The sequence below is a fragment of the Artibeus jamaicensis genome, unplaced genomic scaffold (genome assembly GCF_021234435.1).
Source record: "Artibeus jamaicensis isolate MK-2021 breed Jamaican fruit bat unplaced genomic scaffold, CSHL_Jam_final contig_1132, whole genome shotgun sequence".
Taxonomy (NCBI): Eukaryota; Metazoa; Chordata; class Mammalia; order Chiroptera; family Phyllostomidae; genus Artibeus; species Artibeus jamaicensis.
This window is the reverse complement of record NW_026521221.1, coordinates 7871796-7891798: the sequence shown is the minus strand read 5'-3', so window position 1 is coordinate 7891798 and position 20003 is coordinate 7871796. Positions and strand designations below refer to the sequence as shown.

The 20003-nt window shown below is 44.1% G+C and overlaps 1 pseudogene; it reads right to left on the bottom strand.

Moving 5' to 3' along the window:
- Positions 1-1918: 1918 nt before the first annotated feature.
- Positions 1919-2065, bottom strand: LOC119061329 (uncharacterized; annotated as a pseudogene).
- Between the last annotated feature and the right edge of the window lie 17938 nt (positions 2066-20003).

The following is a 20003-nucleotide window of genomic DNA, read 5'->3' as shown; positions in this document are numbered from 1 at the left end:
CAAGAGAATTCATTTACTGAAGTCCCAAATGAAAACACGGTCCCTAACCCTGGGACACAGAACCCTGTCCAAAGCAAAATAGGAATGGCTGGGTCCTAAGTAGGAACAGAGGGTTCTTTAGCATCAGGAGGGACACTAGCTAATAGAACCTGTTCTTCCCAGGACTGGAGATAACACAAAAAGGAACAGAAGGGAAGACACTCAGTCTTCCTTGCTTGCTCTGGGAAGCTCTGTCCACAGAAAACAGTCAATAGCATGAACATAGCCATAAGATAAGAGTTAGAACAAGCTCTAATTCCCTTTGTATATATCTCTATGTATATACTCCTTCTTAATTCTCATATAGCATTTGCTTTATTTTTTTAAAGATTTTATTTATTCATTTTTAGAGAGAGGGGAAGAGAAGGAGAGAAATATCAGCGTGTGGTTGCCTCTCACGTGCCCCATACTGGGGATCTGGCCTGCAACCCAGGCATGTGCCCCGACTGGGTATCGAACTGGCAACCCTTTGGTTCACAGCCCATGCTCAATCCACTGAGCTATACCAGCCAGGGCTAGCATTTACTTTAAAAGAATGATTCTGTAGGGTGTGGAAGGTGGGGAAAGGGCATAGCAGATTCCTTGGGTAGGCAAGAGAGAAGGGGATAGTGAGCATTTATAGTTTGTAAGATTACCCCACTGACTCTGGTACGTTCCTCCCTTGCCTCTTCTAAAACTGCTGCTCTAGAAGTCACGCAGCCCTACCCGGGTAGTTCAGTTGCTTAGAGTGTTGCCTTGATACACCAAGGCTGCGGGTTTGATCCCCTGATAGGGCACATACAAGAAGCAATCAATGAATGTGTAAGTAAGTGGAACAACAAATTGATGATTTTTTTTCTCTCTTTCTCTCTCTCTCTAGATCAATAAGTTGTGTTTTTTTTTAAGTTGCCCAGAGAGGAGAAGAAAGAAGGGCTGCTGCTTTGTAGGGGGTAAGTGTGCCTGGTGTTGGCCCACAGAGAGTGAGAGCAAAGGGATTACAATTTAAATCATTACCATATTGATACAGAGAGATCCGATCACTGGGGAGAAGTAGGGAGGGGCCACAGGAGGAGTTTGCCAAGACAATGAATGGTAAGCAGTGTAGGACGGATTGGCTGAGAAGGCGAATGCCTCCAGAAGTCATGGAAATAAAAAGAGGGCTGACTTTTTGACTCTTGGGCTCCCTGGTTCCTGGACTGGCTCTCACTTCTTCCCCAAGGGTGCCCGGATGATCGGATGATCGTGCTGCAGCTGCCTGCGTTTCCCAACGGGCAGTATTTTGGATGGGAAGAAACTCTGGGTGCAGCTTAGGATCAGGCTGGCCTGGCAGCAGGTGGCAGGGTTATTCTTCCGGTGTTCGAGAGGAGACCACCTCTGATGCAGAAGCCTGCCATTCTTCCAAAATTGTGTGGCTCTTGTATCTGTGTTGTTTTAGTTTGTAAACTAACCCTATAGAAATAAGATAATTAAAAACTAATGGAGGAAAAATGCTAGGAGAACACAGCTATTAGAGCTTAGCCTTAATTAATAGGCCTAAATGATTAATTCTTGTGGAAACTTGTTACTCCAAAATTGTGAAGCTTTTGAATAAAGACTCCTTTCCTTTATCACCAAAACTTTGCCTCTGGAATTTTTCCTAGAGGGTGGCAGCTGGCAGCAGGACCCCAACTGCTGCTTGGTAACAATATCAATGGTGCCTCCGATCTAGAATCATCCCAAAACTTTGTCTTAATCCACTCAGGCTAGAATATTTTAGACTAGGTGGCTTATAAACAACATAAATTTCTCACAGTTCTGGAAGCTGGGAGTCCAAAATCAGGGCACCAGCAGATTTGGTATCCAGTGAGGGGTCACTGTCTGGCTCAGAAAACATCTCCTCACTGTGTCTTCTCAGAATGGAAGGATGGGGAGAGGAAGTGGCAGCTGCAGGGAGTATGCCGACCGGAGCTGTCAAAGTCTCTCCAGGTTGCTCCCACATTAGTTGGAGACCCCACATTAGTTGGAGACCCCATGGCTACAACCAGCCACAGCCGTTGGAAACATGTTATGGAGTGTCTTTTTCTTTTCTTTAATCCTCATTCAAGGATTTAGAGAGGACTGTTTTGTTTTTTAAGATTTTATTTATTTATCTTTGGAGGGGAAGGGAAGGAGAGAGGGAGAGAAACATCAATGTATGGTTGCCTTTCTTGCATCCCCTGCTGGGAACTGGCCTGCAGGGAACCAGCCTGCAACCCCAGTATGTGCCCTGACTGGGAATCGAACCGCGATTGTCTGGTTCGCAGGCCCGCGCTCAATCCACTGAGCTACACCAGCCAGGGCTTAGAGAGGATTGGTTTTAAAGAGAAGAAGAAAGGGAGGGAGAGAGAAACATCAGTGTGAGAGAGAAACATCAATCAGGTGCCTCCGGCAGATGTTTCACGCAGCAACATTTTAACTGATATGTCCCCTAGAACAAGGGACACAAAGGAAAGAATAAACAAATGGGATCTCATCAAAATTAAAAGCTTCTGCATGGCTAAAGAAAACAGTATTAAAATGAAAAGAGAACCAACTGTATGGGGAAACATATTTGCCAATGATACCTCGGACAAGGATTTAATCTCCAAAATATACAAAGAACTTACACAACTCCACTCTAATAAGACAAGCAATCCAATTAAAAAATGGGCAAAGGACTTGAACAGACACTTCTCCAAGGAAGACATACAAAGGGTCCAGAGACACATGAAAAGATGCTCAGTATCGCTAGCTATCAGAGAGATGCAAATTAAAACCACAATGAGATACCACTTTACACCAGTCAGAATGGCCATCATAAACAAAGGAACAAACAAGTGTTGCAGAGGTTGTGGGGAAAAGGGGACCCTAGTGTACTGTTGGTGGGATTGCAGACTGGTACAACCACTATGGAAAACAGTATGGAATTTTCTAAGAAAACTAAAAATGGATCTGCCTTTTGACCCAGCAATTCCACTGCTAGGATTATATCCTAAGAACCCTGAAACACCAATCCAAAAGAACCTATGCACCCCAATGTTCATAGCAGCACAATTTACAATAACCAAGTGCTGGAAGCAACCTAGGTGCCCGTCAGTAAGTGAATGGATCAAAAATCTATGGTACATTTACACAATGGAATTCTATGCAGCAGAAAGAAAGAAGGAGCTCCTACCCTTTTTGACAGTGTGGATGGAACTGGAAAGCATTATGCTGAATGAAATAAGCCAGGCAGCAAAAGACGAATACCATATGATCTCACCTTTAACAGGAACCTAAACAAAAAAACAAACAAGCAAGCAAAATATAACCAAAGACCCTGAAATAGAGAACAGGCTGACAGGGACCAGAGGGGAGGGGGGAGGGAATTCCCAGGGAAAAAGGGGAAGAGTTTATAGGAACTAGTACAAAGGACACATGGACAACAACTAAGGGGGGGGTGGAAATAGGAGGGAGGTGGGGAGGGCTGCGGGGGGTGGGCTGGGATGGGAGTAAAAGACAGAAAACTGTACTTGAACAACGTCAAAATAAATTTTTTAAAGGGGTTTACTATGATTGATATATATATATATATATATATCTCCACCAATTTTTCTCACGACTATGAAGCAGATATATTTCCTTTCTATTAATGAAATCAGAGCTCAGACACATGAAGTGAATTGTCCAGGCTTACCCCTCTCGCCAGTGGCAGAGGCAGAATCAGAGTTAGGTCTTTGCAAACTCCACAGGCTGCGCGCTAACCGCCAGCCTCTTCCTTAAGGATGTCCTCCACACTCCACAACAGCAGCCTGTGCTCCAGCTCCAAAGACAGTGCTCCCAAACTTCCCTGCACTTCCGCCACTACATCTCCAAAGAGCCCCTTTCAAAGCCATTACCACTCACTGAAAAGCCTTCCTCGTCCCCTCTCTCACAAGGCCTTGCTTCTTATGGGCTCCCATCTCTACTAATCACTTCCAACAGAGCAGTTTTCAATTTGTCTCATGGTGGGGTTACCAGTTACCTGCTTTCAACGCATTCTCACCTGTGAGAGCAGGAGCCCTTCCTTACTCATTTCTGTAGCATCACAGGGGCCCTGTCAGTTCATTGTGCATTATGCATTCAAAACTGTTTTCTGAAATAGTTTGAGGCAAAACGGCTCTGTGAATTCATTCTTTGGACACTCCCTCTGCTCTAAATACATAGCAGGGATAAATTAAACATACAAAGAAACCAAAATGATAGTACTGAGCTCAAAACAAGATCATCATTCCTGTGACCCTGAACTAAACAGAAACACAAGTCACGAGGAAGACTGAAGCCTCAAGGCTTCAAGGATCCTGATATGATGCAAGGGAGGTGGCCAGGCACTTAGGGAACAAAAAGTACTGCAGTCTAGCAGCAGGCTCAGGGCTTGAAGCCAGGCACTGGGGCAGTTTCTTCATGAGCTTTTGACAACCCTGAAAGCAAGAGAACCCCCAGTCACTGGCTCAGTGGAAGCCAGGAGGGGATCCTGCAGGCCCCAGCTCACCACCAGTGAATGCAACAGCATCTGAAGATGCAACAAGGTCTCAGCATGACAGGGAAGACAAACAAAACTCCTTCTCTGCAACTAGGAAACACTGCTGGAAATGAAAAAATAAAATGAGTTAGGATTCTGGTAAGTAAGTTCTTTTGGTTATGTCCACCGTGGAAGTTATTGCATATCCAGCTCAGTAACATTCTTGTTTATCTTTTAAAGATCCATCTGTAAGCCAAATTAAATCAGCATTATCAGGGAGTTTCCTATAAACCATTTCTAGGAACAAGAAGGTGGTCAGGTCAATTTGAGTCTAATAAGACATAGAGAGGCTGAGCCGTCAATAAAATTTTGGAATCAATCAAACTCAGGAATCCTCTAAGCTGCTTTCTTGGAAGAGGAAAAAAATAGGATTTCTCTGAATCTTTCAGGGTTAATTAGTAGTCCATCTTGAGATACCAGATAACCAAAGTATTTTACCTGTGGGGTAAACAGAATCAGAGCCCATCCTTTTGGGAGTCTAGTAATTTCCTAGAGCATTCACATATTGAATTGGAGTGGAATCTCCAATTTTAAGGAAATTGTAAGTCATTTTTTTAAAGATTTTATTTATTTATCTTTAGAGGGGAAGGGAGGGAGAGAGGGAGAATAATATCAATGTATGGTTGCCTCTTGTGCACCCCCTGCTGGGAATTGGCCTGCAACCCAGGCATGTGGCCTGACTGGGAATCAAACCATGATCATTTGGTTCACAGGCCTGCGCTCAATCCACTGAGCTACACCAGCCAGGGCAAATCTTAAGTCATTAAAATCAGCTCCTAGTATCTAAGACAATAGGTAGAACTCTTCAAATATACCTGGGACATTACAGTCCAAGTGAACGTATAATCTTCCCAGGTGAAAGCAAAGAGGTATACAGATACACTATAGTTGTTTTTTTATTATTATTTATTTATTTATTTGTTTATTTATTTATTTATTTTGGCAAAGCTTTCCATGTAACTTCGAGTGTCTCAGAAGGACTAATTAAATTGAAAACTCCTTTTATCAGGAGAGAGGATAAATCCTTGAAGTATTCCAGGGCCCACTGGAACAAGTCAAAGTCATTCCTCAGTTTAAAAAAGCCTCTTAAACCCTGGCTGGTGTAGCTCAGTGGATTGAGCATGAGCTACAAACCAAAGGGTTGCCAGTTCAATTCCTAGTTGAGGCACATGCCTGGGTTGCTGGCCAGGTCCCCAATACTGGATGTGTGAGAAGCAACCACATATTGGTACTTCACTCCCTCTCTCTCCTTCTCTCCCCCTTTCTCTAAAAATGAATAAATAAAATCTTCTTTTTAAAAAAAGTCTCTTAAACCTTGACTGGTGTGGCTCTGTGGATTGAGTGCTGGTTTTAGAACCAAAAGGTTGCTGGTTTGATTCCCAGTCAGGGCACATGCCTGGGTTGCAGGCCAGGTCCCCAATTGGGGGCATGCAATCTCTCACACACTGATGCTTCTCTCCCTCTCTTTCTTCCTTCCTGCCCCTCTCTCTAAAAATAAATAAATGAAATCTTCTTTTAAAAGTTTTTTAAAATTTAAACTTTGGGAAGCTTTGTCAAACAAACTTAACCAAAGTGACTATAAAATAAATCTTTTTTGTAAATCTGGGTAAAATGAACACATTTTATGGTAATAACTTTAAAAGACATCAAACTTGCCCTGGCTGGTGTGGCTCAGTGGATCGAGTGCTGGCCGGGGAACCAAGGAATCGCTGGTTCAATTCCCAGACAGGGCACATGCCTGGGTTGCAGGCATAACTCTCCTGGACCCAGTCCTCAGTAGGGGGAGTGCAAGAGGCAACCACACCTTGATGTTTCTCTCTGTCTCTTTCTCCCTCCCTTCCCCTCTCTAAAAATAAATAAATATATACACACATACATAAATCTTTAAATAAATAAAAGACATCAAATGCCCTAGCTGGTGTGGTTCAGTGGATGGCGCACCAGCCTGCAAAGCGAAAGATTGCCAGTTCAATTCACAGTCAGGACACTCGCCTGGGCGGCTGGAGCCAGGTCTCCAGTGGGGGTGTGCAAGAGGCAAGCATTTGTTGTCTATCTCACACACTGATGTTTCTCTCCCTATTTTTCTCCCTTCTTTCCTCCCTCTCCAAAAGTAAATAAATAAAATCTTTTAAAAAATAAAAAACATCAAACTTAAATCAGTTTTTTTAAAGGTTTTATTTATTTATTTTCAGAGAGAGAGGAAGGAAGAGAGGGAGAGAAACATCAATGTATGGTTGCCTCTCACAAGCCCCCTGCTGGGGACCTGGCCCACAGCCCAGGCGTGTGCGCAGACTGGGAATCTAACTGGAAACCCTCTGGTTCATAGGCCTACACTCAATTCACAGAGTCATACCAGCCAGGGTTTAAACCAGTTTTGATATCAAATATCTCATCCAGACCACAAGATCCTGCTTAATCTACGTAAGTGTTTAATCTCTTTAGGCCAATAAAATATTACACCCAGTAATGCCATCTGGAGGCAGAAACTACACCACTCGTTTAATACATTAGATGAACACGTCACAAAGACCATACACATAGTCCGAGTTACTGACTTTGGTCAAGAAGATGCAAGATTTTTCTCTTTTGCTTTTGATAACATTTGAGAGACTGAAAAGGGGAGGAAAGGTCCTAAATACCAAGCAGGAAGACCTGTGGAGACTTTCAAGGGCTCTGAATGAGTGGTGGAAATAAAGAAAATCTCAATCTAAGGAATTAGGCATGGCTGGGGATTTTTCTTTACAAACTTAAAACTTTCACAGAGTTCTATAACCTTCACGACCTTCTACAAACCTTTTTACAACTTTCATATTTTCACAAACCTTCTTACCCACTCAGAAATGAATGTTTGGAACAACTCACTTTCTTCCTTTTCCCTCAAAAGTATTTCCATCTCACGCCTTCTAGTACCAGAGCCATACAACCGCCTTCCAACTTTATTTGAATTTCACTTTTAGAAACCTCAATTTCCAATGATAACCAAAAATAAGCCAGTAAATTAACTTTTTAAAAACAGATTTTATTTATTTTTAGAGAGAGGGGAAGGAAGGGAGAGAAAGAGAAGGAGAGAAACATTGGTTGCCTCTGACACGCCCCCAGCTGGGTCCTGGCCTGCAGTCCTGGCATGTGCCCTGACTGGGAATGGTTCCTCTATGGGCAAATACACTCGGGTGCAAGAAACACATCTCCAACAAAGACATTTATTAACAAGACCTTCACTGCAGCTCTTCTCAAGCAATCAGTGTTTCCGTATTTATTGTTATTTTAAATTTTCCAGATATTGAATAACTTTTATCGAATTTAACAGTAGCTAAATTAAATTGATTTGTTCAGAAATGGCTATGGTGTTTCAACCCATTTGATAAGATCTACCTTCCAAAAATTTGCATTTTAAAAGATGGTCCAGATAAGAGTTCTTGGAGCCTTGGCCGGTGTGGCTCAGTGGATTGAACACCAGACTGGGATCCAAAGGGTTGCCAGCTGGACTCCCAGTCAGGGCACATGCCTGGGTTGGGGGCTTGTGGGAGGCAACTGATGGATGTATCTCTCACACATCGATGTCGCTCTCCCTCTCTTTCTCCCTCTCTTCCCCTCTCCCTAAGGAAAAATAAAAAGAAATTAAATAATATTTAAAAGAAAAAAGAGGTCTTGGAGACCAGGTATTTGCATTTCAAAGACAGACTGTCTGGTTTCAGAGTTGCTGAGAGGAGTGGGGTGTTGGCACTTATTAGCCTCAGAAGCCTTCTTTGCCTAGGAGACAGTCTCTAAAATTGCTTTATATTTTTCAAGATTTTATTTATTTTTTAGAGAGCAGAGAATAAAGGGAGAAAGAAACAACGGAGTGTTCCCTCTGGCACGCCCCCCAGTAGGAGGAAAGGGCCCTCAGTCTGAGGTCCAGGCAAGTGCGGGGACCAGGAATCCAAGCGAGTTCCCAGTAGGGGGAGCACAAGAGGCAACCACACGTTGATGTTTCTCTCCCTCTCTTTCTCCTTCCTTTCCCCTCTCTAAAAATAAAAAAAAAATCTTTTTTAAAAAAGGTAAAATGATAGGCACATACTTCTGTTACATAGGTAGCTACGGGATAGCTAACAGTCAGCAATTAGCACTGTAACAATAACAGTGAGGGAATTGTGGTCTCTGCTGGTGTGGGTTGCTGTTACCACCCCCTCCCACCCACCGCCAGCCCTGGGGTTTGGAGAAAGGGAAGTTACCTTTCTATTCCAAAGGTATTTAATCACAGATGCAAAGACAACAGACAGGCTCACTTAAGGTAAAGATTGGTTACTTTAGGTTTCTAAGTTTGTAAGGCTGCTCTGCAGGCCCACCTGAGCTTGCCAAGTTTTGTATATGGCCTCTTTTTGTCCACAATAGTAAATAAATAAATAATTTCTCAAAAGGGGAGCCCACGATTTGATTAAAAGAATAGAACGGAAAGAAGGCTACATAGTTCCAATAACACGCAGTGTATTTCTAGAAGACACTGCTGATGCATGGCAAAGCTCAGTCTCCATGAGGTTTAAACCCTTTCCTCATCCCACGTTTGCAATGCAGGATAATGTGAGATCCTGCTGGCAGAAATGCTTGCTGCATTAAAAAAAAAATCCTTGCCCAAGGATATTTTTTTTAGTTGATTTGAGAGAGGGGGAGGGAGAGAGAGAGAGGAACATGAGTGTGAGAATCATCAACCGGGAAGATCCAATCTGCAGCCTAGGTGTGTGCACTGACAAGAATCAACCCTGCGGCCTTTCAGTGCAGGAGACCACGCTGCAACCTACTGAGGCACCCGGAGAGCTACTTGCTATATTTTACAATGGACATTTGAGCAAGTAACAAATGATTCTGGTTCTCCTTCTTTTCTCAACTATAAATTTCAGTAATTGGACTAAGGTACCTCAAAGTCGAAAATAAGGAAGTGTGGACTGAAAAGGACCCAGGGAGGGTGACCTGATCATAAAGTACTAACTGGGCAGGTCAGGGTGGACAATCCCACCTCAGGCCTATAATTACCCTAAGTAAAAGGTTATCTCTGCCTTCAGCAATTCTTGTCTATTGTTTTTGTTTTTGTTAACATACCTTTGAAATGCTTCCTCTGCAGATCTGTCCAGCAAACCACCTTCCACAGCACACATTATTTTGTTAACTATCCTGTAATCCAATCTCTGCCTTATTTTCTCCCAACTGCGCACCCTGGTGTGGCTCACTGGAATGAACACCAGCCTTCAAATAAAAAGGTCCCTGGTTCGATTCCTCGTCAGGACACATATCTCCGTTGCAAGCCAGGTCCCTGGCCAGTTGGGGCACTTGCAAGAGGCAACCAACTGATGTTTCTCTCCCTCGTTCTCTCTCCCTTCCCCTGTATTTAAAAATAAATAAAATCAAACAAAACCTGCAACCCTGTGGTTCCCCCAAATACATTTGAGATCTACCTTCCTGGCAATGCTGTCACTTTGGCTCAAACAATCTCCACAGGTTTGGACATGGACAAAAGTAGATTTCAATGTTTTGAGGGCCTCATGTAGGAGTTTCATCCATTTCACATATTGACATTATACGTAATATTTCATTTTAATTTCAATAAAAGATTACTGCAAACAGCTTGTAAAAATATGTTGAAAAAGTGTTTGTTGAACAGGATGTATGGTCTTTGGCTTTTGCAATTTCCTTCTACTCTTCGTTTATGTGTTTGCCCAGTAAGTAATTAATTGCAGACCTTTTTTCCGTGTGGCATCCCCACAGCTATGGCCACCTGGGTGGGACATCTTCAGGCCTCCACTGTGCATAGGTGGCTCCCGCCCGCTTAGCGCTCCCCCTCTCTGTTCTCCCTGGCACTTAACCGTCCATACCGATCCCTCGCTCTTTCTGGACAGACTGGGGACGCTTTGTTTCTATAAGCGTGAGCTCCCTGGGCGTAAAAACTGGGGCTGACAGTTCTTTTCTGTTGGCCAAGTCAGTCCTTGGTGAATTAAATTTTACCTTCAGAAGCGACAAACTTAGACAGCTTTAACGAAAGCAGCGCCAGTGGAATGTTTTCTGGGCGATGGGAGGGCTCCCCGCCCGCTCCTCACCCAGCTGACCTCTCACGGTCACTCACCGGACCCTGGCGGGGAAGCCTCCCCTCCCGCCACCGCAGCGGCTCCACTCTAGGGCCTTGCATCTGGGACCCTCCACGCTGCGGACAAAAGGGCTGGTTGTCCCTCCGGGGCCTGGGCCTTTCCCTGCCGGCTGCCTAGAGACCTGTGCGGAGGCCGGGGCGGAGCACACCCGCCCGTGGTCTTGCGGCCGCGCCTGCAGAGCCTCCCCAGGCCCCAGCATTCCTCGACGCCCCTGTCAGAGCCTCTCCTGGGCGACCCCGTGGGTAAAAAGTCCCAGAATTTTTTAGCACGTTTGAGCAAATTTCAGGTACAACCATCTGGATGGAAATGTAAAATTCCTTTTACCCTTTTCTTGTTTCAGGGGCTTCCTCCACCTGTGTCTTAGGACAGCTTCTCTCCTTTGCTCCCCCACCCCACCCCTGCCCCCCACGCACCAGGTAGTAACAGGACTTGGGGGGGGGGGGGGGAGAAGAGCCCTGCCTAATGTTTACAGAACTTGCCTGGTGCCAGGCACCCTTCTAGGCACTTAGAACACTTAATTTCAGTGAATCCTCAAAAGGACTTGTGACGTAAATATTATCTTCCCATTCTATCTTTTCATTCTTAGAAAAATGAGGTTAGAATTTTCCCCTCTGTGCCCTAGGCACCAGTTAATAACTTCTTTATCCACCAAATCCTCCAGTTATCAATTTTACTAGGCTCTTCCTTTCCCTTTACCCCCACGTCCACTTAATGACTGTTTGTTCGGTGCCCACTCTGTGCTAAGGTGCTGAGGATGCTGCAATGAATGGAGCAGACAGGACCTCTGTGCTCACGCAGCTTGCATCGGGGGAGGGGATGAGGGCCACAGCTGGAGACTGTAATTACAAAGGGGAGTGAGAGCTGGCAAGACAAATTCCCCAGGTGCTGGGAGAGGGAAAATGTGTCTAGAAAAACCCAAATACATATATGTGAATAAGGTATATGACAAAGGAAGTATTGTATAGAAATACATATACAGAGATAGATTATTCAAGAAAAGTTTGAAAATATAGTTTGTTCAACATATGGTGTTGGGACAGTGGTTAGCCATTTATAAAAGAAGAAAAAAAGGCCCTGGCTGGTGTGGCTCAGTGGATTGAGTGCCGGCCTGCAAAGCAAAAGGTTGTTGGTTTGATTCCCAATCAGGGCACATGCCTGCGTTGCTCCCTCTCTTTCTCTCTCCCTTCCTCTCTCTCTCAAAAAAGAAATAAAATCTTTAAAAACAGGAAAAAAAAGAAATTTAGATCCTTATCTCACAAGATACATTTATCTCAAAATGAAACACTAAAAAATAAACTTTAGAAGCACTAGAAGAGAATGTAAATTTTTAAAAATAATCTTGGGGGAACTTCCGCCAAGATGGAGGCATAGGTGGATGTGCCTTGCCTTCTCACACAACCAAGATTAGAGAAAACTAAATATTAACAACAGAAAACACAGCCACAACACGGAAAATTGAACTTTTCGGAAGTCCGTTAACAACAAATTCTTCAGCCTGACCGGTAAGGGGCGAAACCAGCGGCTGGCGGAGCAGGGTTGCACAGGAAAACTCGGTCAGACTCGCGGAATCCAGGCGCAGGGTTGGACCTGGTGAGCGACCAGGCGAGCGACCGCGGGGGAGACAGCGGGGCAGCAGGGCTGCGTGTTGACTGGGGTCACGCATTTGTGCGTGGGTGGACAGGCAAGGGAGTGGGCGGTTGGACCGGGTGGCAGGTCCCCACGGCAGGTGGCAGTGGAGGGCTCCGCCATTTCCCTGCTCTGACCCCACCTCCACATACCCCAGCGACTCTGAGTGGCCCGGCCCAGGTGAACCACCTAAGGCACTGCTCCTCCGCACCCAGCTGTGAGAAGCAGCTGAGGGGGTCGCCATTTCCCGCTCTGGCCACGCCCCCACATACAGCGTCACAACCCAGCGACCTGGGAATCCAAGGCGCCGCTTCTCACACTTAAAGGGCCAGAACAGACCAAGAATGGCACAGGAGGACCTCAGAGCCCCAGAGCCAATAGATCTAAGCGATGAAGAAATAGCAAAACTCACAGACGCACAGTTTAAAACATTGGTGATCAGGATCCTCACAGAACTGGTTGATTATACCGACAAATTAGACAAATATATGAAGGCGAAACTAATTGAAATGAATGGAATTGCACAGGACACCAATAGCAATGAAAAGGAAACTGGGACTCAAATCAATGGAGTGGACCAGAAGAAAGCAAATAATGGCCAAACAGAAAAGAGTCAGGAAGCAAGAATTCAAAGAAATGAGGAGAGTCTTAGGAACCTCCAGGACATCTTTAAACACTCCAACATCCGAATTATAGGGGTACCAGAAGGGGGAAAGGAACAGCCACCAGTGGAAAACTTATTTGAACAAATAATAAAGGAGAATTTCCCCAATCTGGCAAAGGAAATAGACTTCCAGGAAATCCAGGAAGCTCAGAGAGTCCCAAAGAAGTTGGACCCAAGAAGGAACACACCAAGGCACATCATAATTACATTAGCCAAAATTAAAATGAAGGAGAGAATCCTAGAAGCAGCAAGAGCTAAGGGGACAGTCACCTACGAAGGAGTCCCCATCAGACTGTCAGCAGATTTCTCAAAAGAGACCTTCCAGGCAAGAAGGGGCTGGAAAGAGGTATTCCAAGTCATGAAATCCAAAGACCTACATCCAAGATTGCTCTATCCAGCAAAACTTTCATTTAGAATGGAAGGACAGATAAGGTGCTTCTCAGATAAGATCAAATTCAAGGAGTTCATCATCACCAAGCCCTTATTATATGAAATGTTAAAGGGACTTATCTAAGAAAAAGAAGTTAAAGAAACATGAACAGTGAAAGGACAACAAACTCACAGTTATTAACAACCACACCTAAAACAAAAGCAAACTAAAAGGACAGCTAGATCAGGAGTGGAAACATAGAAATGAAGATCTCAAGGAGGGTTAGCAACAGGGGAGTGGGAGGAGGAGATGGGGGGAGAAGGTACAGAAAATAAGTAGCATAGACAGTAGATAGAAAATAGATGGGGGGGCAAGAATAGCATGGGAAATATAGAATCTAAAGGACTTGAGACACATGGTCATAAACTAAAGGGGGGTAATGGTGGGGATGGGGGGTAGGGTGGAGGGGAATGAAGGGGGGAATATAACAACTGTAACAGTATAATCAATAAAAAAAATTAAAAAAAGATAAAAAATAAAAATAGAGTGGGAAGTTCTTTCTAAGTATGACATCGAACCTAGAAGCCAGACACAAATACAGACACAAACAGCTACCACAATAAATACCAGGTTAGATTCCCAGTCAGGGCACACACCTTAGGTTATAGGCTTATTCCCAGCCCAGGTGTTCATACGGGAGGCAACTGATCGATGTCTCTCTCTCACATCACACATACGTTTCTCTCTCACACATCTTTCTCTCTCTCTCTCTCAAATCAATAAACGTATCTTTATGTGAGGACTGGGCGGGGAGGACTGCTTACAAATTAGAAACAGAAGACCAACAACTTAGTGGAAAAGTGTATGACAAACAGTTCACAGCAAAGAAAATCAAAATGGCTCTTAAACATCTGGAAAGATGCTTCATTCAAAATAAGAGAAATGCGAAAGGAAGGAAGGAAGGAAGGAAGGAAGGAAGGAAGGAAGGAAGGAAGGAAGGAAGGAAGGAAGGAAGGAAGGAAGGAAGAAGAAAGAAAGAAAGAAAGAAAGAAAGAAAGAAAGAAGGAAGGAAGGAAGGAAGGAAGGAAGGAAGGAAGGAAGGAAGGGAAGAAGAAAGAAAGAAAGAAAGAAAGAAAGAAAGAAAGAAAGAAAGAAAGAAAGAAAGAAAGAAAGAAAGAGATGCAAACTGAAATGATAATGAAATCCCAGTCTCACCAGGTAGGCGGCATTCACTCATGGGAGGCAGCCTGGCAACATCAACCAAAACTAAGATTCGCATTCCTCTGACTCAGCAATTTCTCTTTCGGGAGTTTGCTTATAGCCGTATCCCTATGAGAATGAGATAATATGCCTAGAAAATTCATTGCAACACCATTTGTAATAACAAAGTATTTCAAACAACCTGAATACCTATCAATAGGGAACTTGTGAAATGAACTGACATCATACAAAGGAGTGGAGCGGTGTATATGCAGCTAGAGAAGTCTTCACAATGCAGAGGCTCTGTAGGTAATACTGGATTTGAATTACACACACGAAATGGAAACAATAACTGTAACTAATGCATGGGGCTGTTGTGAAGATTAAATGAGTTAAAAGAAATACCAAAAGGACTTAGAACATTATCCAAAGTATATACCATTAACTATTTACTCATATATATTGTTAATAAAAAGAACAAGACAAACAGCATACACAGTAATTTTTTTCAAAGAAGACTTTATTTATTTATTTATTTATTTTCAGAGAGAGAGGAAAGGACGGAGAAAAGGGGAGAGAAACGAGGATGTGTGGTTGCCTCTCACATGCCCCCTATTGAGGACCTGGCCCACAACCCAGGTCAGTGTCCTGACTAGGAATCGAACTGGTGACCCTTTGGTTCACAGGCGGGCACTCAGTCCACTGAGCCACACCAGCCAGGGTAGCAAGTACAGTAATTTTTATAAAAGAAAAGTAAACCATTAGCAGTGTGGCTCAGTTGGTTGGGCATCATCTCACAAATCGGAAGATCATCAGTTGGATTCCTGGTTAGGACATGTGCCCGGGTTGCAGATTCAGTCCTGTACTGGTCAGGTGGTTGGGCGCCTCGGAGAGGCAAACAGCTGATGTCTCTCACATCCATGTTTCTCTCCCTCTCTTTCTCCCTTCCTTTCCCTCTCCTTAAAATAAATACATAAAATATTTTTTAAAAAAGAAAAATAAGCATATGGGTAAGATATTCCTTAAAAACTTCATAAATCAGTAACAGTGGCTGCTTCTAGAGAGAGTGACTGAGGGACCAGCTGCAAGGCACCTTATTTTCACTGTCTACCTTTCTATACCTTTTTAATTTTTTACCACGGGTATTTAACATCTATTTAGAAAGATAAATTAATTTTTTAATAGAAAAATATCAATCAGGAACACAGAAAGAAAAAGTAATTAAGAGATGTAGATTAATTATGAGATGTAGAAATTGCGTTCCAGGCTTTTCCATTAGTGAATGGTTTTTCAGACCCTGGCTCCACACTTTCAGATCAGTGATGGAGCACAGTTGCTTGCACTGCAAAGCGTATGTGGTCCTCAGACCAGCAGCCTCCGTATCACCTAGGAACTGGTTAGAAGTGCAGAATCTCAGGCCCCACGGGAGACCTACTGAATCAGTCTACACTGTAACAAGATTCTCAGGTGATATCTCTGGAGGATCTTGTCTGAGGTATTAGAAATAGTGAGCTAGCCCTGGCTGGTGTGGCTCAGTGGATTGATCGTCGGCCTGTGGACCAAAGGGTCACTGGTTCTGTTCCTGGTCAGGTCACATGCCTGGGTTGAGGGCTGGGTTCCCAGTTGGGGGTCTGTGAGAGGCAACTGATCAATGTTTCTCTCTTACACTGATGTTTCTTTTCCCCTCTTTCTCCCTCCTTTCTCCTCTCTCTGAAAATAAATAAATGAAATCTTTAAAACACACACCCACACACCGAGCTAGAAGACATAATAAAAAACAAAGAAAGACAAAACAAAAACACTGCTCTACTCTTGTCTCTAATCTCTGACCCCCGTCAGAATTGCTGTGGTTAGACAATTCTAGAAAATAAATTGCTGAGTGAAAGAAGGCAACAAAATAATCCAACCTTTATGACTCCATTTTTATGAACTTCAAAAAAGAGCTACACTAATCATGATGTTAAAAGTCAGAATAGAAGTTACCTTTGGGGAGGAGGTAAACAGCAGCAGGACCCAAGGGTTAGGGCTGGTAATGTTACTGGTTATATACAGATCTGAATGTGGACATTCTTTTTATAAAAAAAAAAAACTTTTAAAAAGATTTTATTTATTCATTTTTAGACAGAGGGGAAGAGGAGAAAAGAGAGGGAGAGAAGTATCAGTGTGTGGTTACCTCTCGAGTAGCCTCTACTGGGAACTGGCCTGCAACCCAGGCATCTGTCCTGACTGGGAACCGAACTGGCCACCCTTTGGTTCACAGCCCTTGCTAAAAAATTTTTTTTTAATTTATTGATTTTAGAGAGAGAAAGAAAGGGAAAAGAGAAAGAGAGGGAGAGAAACATCAATTTCTCGTTCCACTTACTTACGCATTCGTTGTTTGATTCTTATATGTGTGCTAATTGGGGATCGAAGCTACAACCTTGGCACATTGAGGCAATGGTCTAACCAACTGAGCTACCCAGACTGAGCTATTAGTAGGAATTCTTAAGGACAATACACTTCTGATTGGTGTACTTTTTCTATGTCTTATACTGCAATAAAAAGTTCTTTACAACTTCCACTATTATCTACTTCCTCAAACCCCTTGACCATGCCTGGTTTGGGGAGAAGCAAGGTTCGTGAGGAAAAGATACTAAGCTAATAAATTATCTACGCTGATTTAATCACTGGTAGGTAACTCCCACACACTCCTGTCAGAACTCCTGTGCGTTTCAAAAGGTGCCTACTATTGACTGCATTCGCCCCAAAGATGACATGATCACAATAGAGCTACAGAGTGTTCTCTGGGGCGGTGGGAGGAGCAAGTACAGACTCTGCTGTCTGAGTGGGTTTGGAGCCTGGAGCTACCACTCATCGGCTACAATATATATCTTGGGCCAGTTTCTCCAAATTTCTTGTATCCCCACTTTATAGGAATGCTCTGTGTATTAAGTGAGATAGTATATATGAAGTGCTAGGGACAGGGCCTGGCATGTTAGACCACTGATAGACAATTATTTGAGTAAAGGTCCTCTCAGTCAGTAACCCCCAAACACTGCCTCACAGGTAATCATCACCTGCAGTTAGGCAGGAAACTTTCTGAAAGTCCATTCAGGTGTCATGATCCCTGTGGGAACCAGAATCTGGAGTGTCAGCAACAGGTTTTTCAGGATGCACCTGCCTCATTCTATTCCCCTTATCCAGCAGTGTGACACCTGTGCCCGCCCAGTTTCCCTGCAGCTCTCAGCACAGAGCTGGGCCTCTTTCTCACGCCTCCTGCTGCGTGTTCCCTCCCTTCTAAACCTTTTAGAAGCTTGCTCTAAAAATCTTCTAAACTAAAATTTTCAGGTGGTATTATTTGGAAGCAAACTTCATGCTTTTATTTCTAATCCTCAGGAGGCTCACCATTCTCTTTGTGCACTTTTTCCTGGTTTCCCCGGGGCTCCAGCCAACAGCATAAAGGTGAGAACAATGTCTCACACCCAGTGACAGAAAGAGGAGAGAGCCAAAGCGGGCTCTTTGTCCTTGTTCCAAGGTGAAGAACTTTTTCAAAACATTTGTATTTTCTTTTCTTTTTTTAAAAGATTTTATTTATTTATTTTTAGAGAGAGAGAAAGGGAGGGAGAGAGAGGGAAGAAAACATCAGTGTGTGGTTGCCTCTCACACGCCCCCATCCAGGGACCTGGCCCACAACCCAAACACATGCCCCGGCTGGGAATCCAACCCGTGACCCTTTGGTTCACAGGCCAGCACTCAGTCCACTGAGCCACACCAGCCAGGGGGGGGAAAAATCTGTATTTTCAAAAGGTGGTTACTTCTACAAAGGATCACGGTTCAATTCCCAGTCGGGGCACCTGCCTGGGTTGCAGGCCAGTTCCCTGCAGGGGACACACAAGAGGCAACCATACATTGATATTTCTCTCCCTTTCTCCTTCCCTTCCCCTCTAAAGATAAATAAATAAATAAAAAATCTTTTTTAAAAAGGTGGTTACTTCTGGTAGCAGTCACAGAAGAAGGGGGAGAAACATGGACTTGTTGCTCCACCCATTAGTCCACTCATTGGTTGCTTCTGGTGTGTGCCGACCAGGAACCTGCAACCTTGGCATATTGGAACCACACTCTCACCACACTCTCACCACTGACCTACCTAGCCACCCCTGCCACCTAGCCAGGGTGGTATTTAGCATTTTTTTTTAGCATTTTTTTATTTTTTTAAATTTTTAATTATTTATTTTTAGATGGGAAGGGAAGAAGAGAGGGAGAGAAACATCAATGTATGGTTGCCTTTTGTGCGTCCTCTGCTGGGAACTGGCCTGCAGAGAACCGGCCGGCAACCCCAGTACGTGCCCTGACTGGGAATCGAACCGCGATTGTCTGGTTCGCAGGCCTGCGCTCAATCCACTGAGCTACACCAGCCAGGGCCTTTTTTTAGCATTTTTTTTTAAAGTAGTTTATTTGTGTGTGTGAAAAGGAGACAAAATGTTTATTTAATGCTGTTCAGGCCTAGTTACTCCACTAAAATATCAAAGTCCTTTAGGGTATACACCTACACCCACACAGCTCCCACTTCTCCCACTGTCCCAACTCCGGGTACCGTAAATCAGGAAAAGAGCACACGTCTGTTTTTTGGGCCACTGGCACCGTCAGCTGTATCACCGTGCAGGCAGGGTCTCTCTAATTAATCCAAAGTCATATGGCACCCTCTCACGGTCCACTGGCAAGAGTTCTTTGTACCCAGTTCCAGTCAAAGTCTCTCTTACTTTCCAGGCCATTCGGCCAAAGGGGGCACCCCAAAGCCAAGTGGGCCTCTTCTACCAAAGCTGCAGGAGTCTGCACTCCACCAAAACCATGTGGCTTTCTTCTTCACCTGGCTGCAGGGATCTCCATTCTGGCAAAGCTGCGTGGTTTTCCCTTTCACCTGGGAAAGAGGGAGTCCTCACTCTGCCCCAAACCGCGTGGCTCTCTCTCCTCTTCACCTCCACAAGAGGGGGTCTTAACTCAGCTGGGACCCAGTGGCTCTCCCCTTTCACCTCACCAAGAGGAGGTCCCTTACTTTGCTGAAACTGCGCGGCTCCCCCGTACATGACTGCAGGGGTCGACTCTGCCCCAAACTGAGTGGCTTTCTCTTCTAAGTAGTTCATTTTTTATTGTATTTTTTCCATTACCGTTTATCCCCCCCTTATCCTCTCCTCCACCTCCACCCACCGCCCTCCCCATCCCGGGTATTTAGTATTTTTTAAATGACCTTCTGCATTTTCACAATGATCTAAAATGACTATTTAATACCAGATTCTCTGGGGTCTTCTCTAATTACAAAAGCAGTTTGTGCTCAACGCAAACAACTCTGAAAGCACAAAGGAAACAAAGCTTTCCTAATCACATGTAAAGGTAACAGCTGTTAACATTTTGGCATATGTCTTTCCAGACTTTTCTCTGGGTGGAAATGCTTCATTTTGGGGATCTGGAACAAAAGTAAACATTTAAGAGACAAAGCCG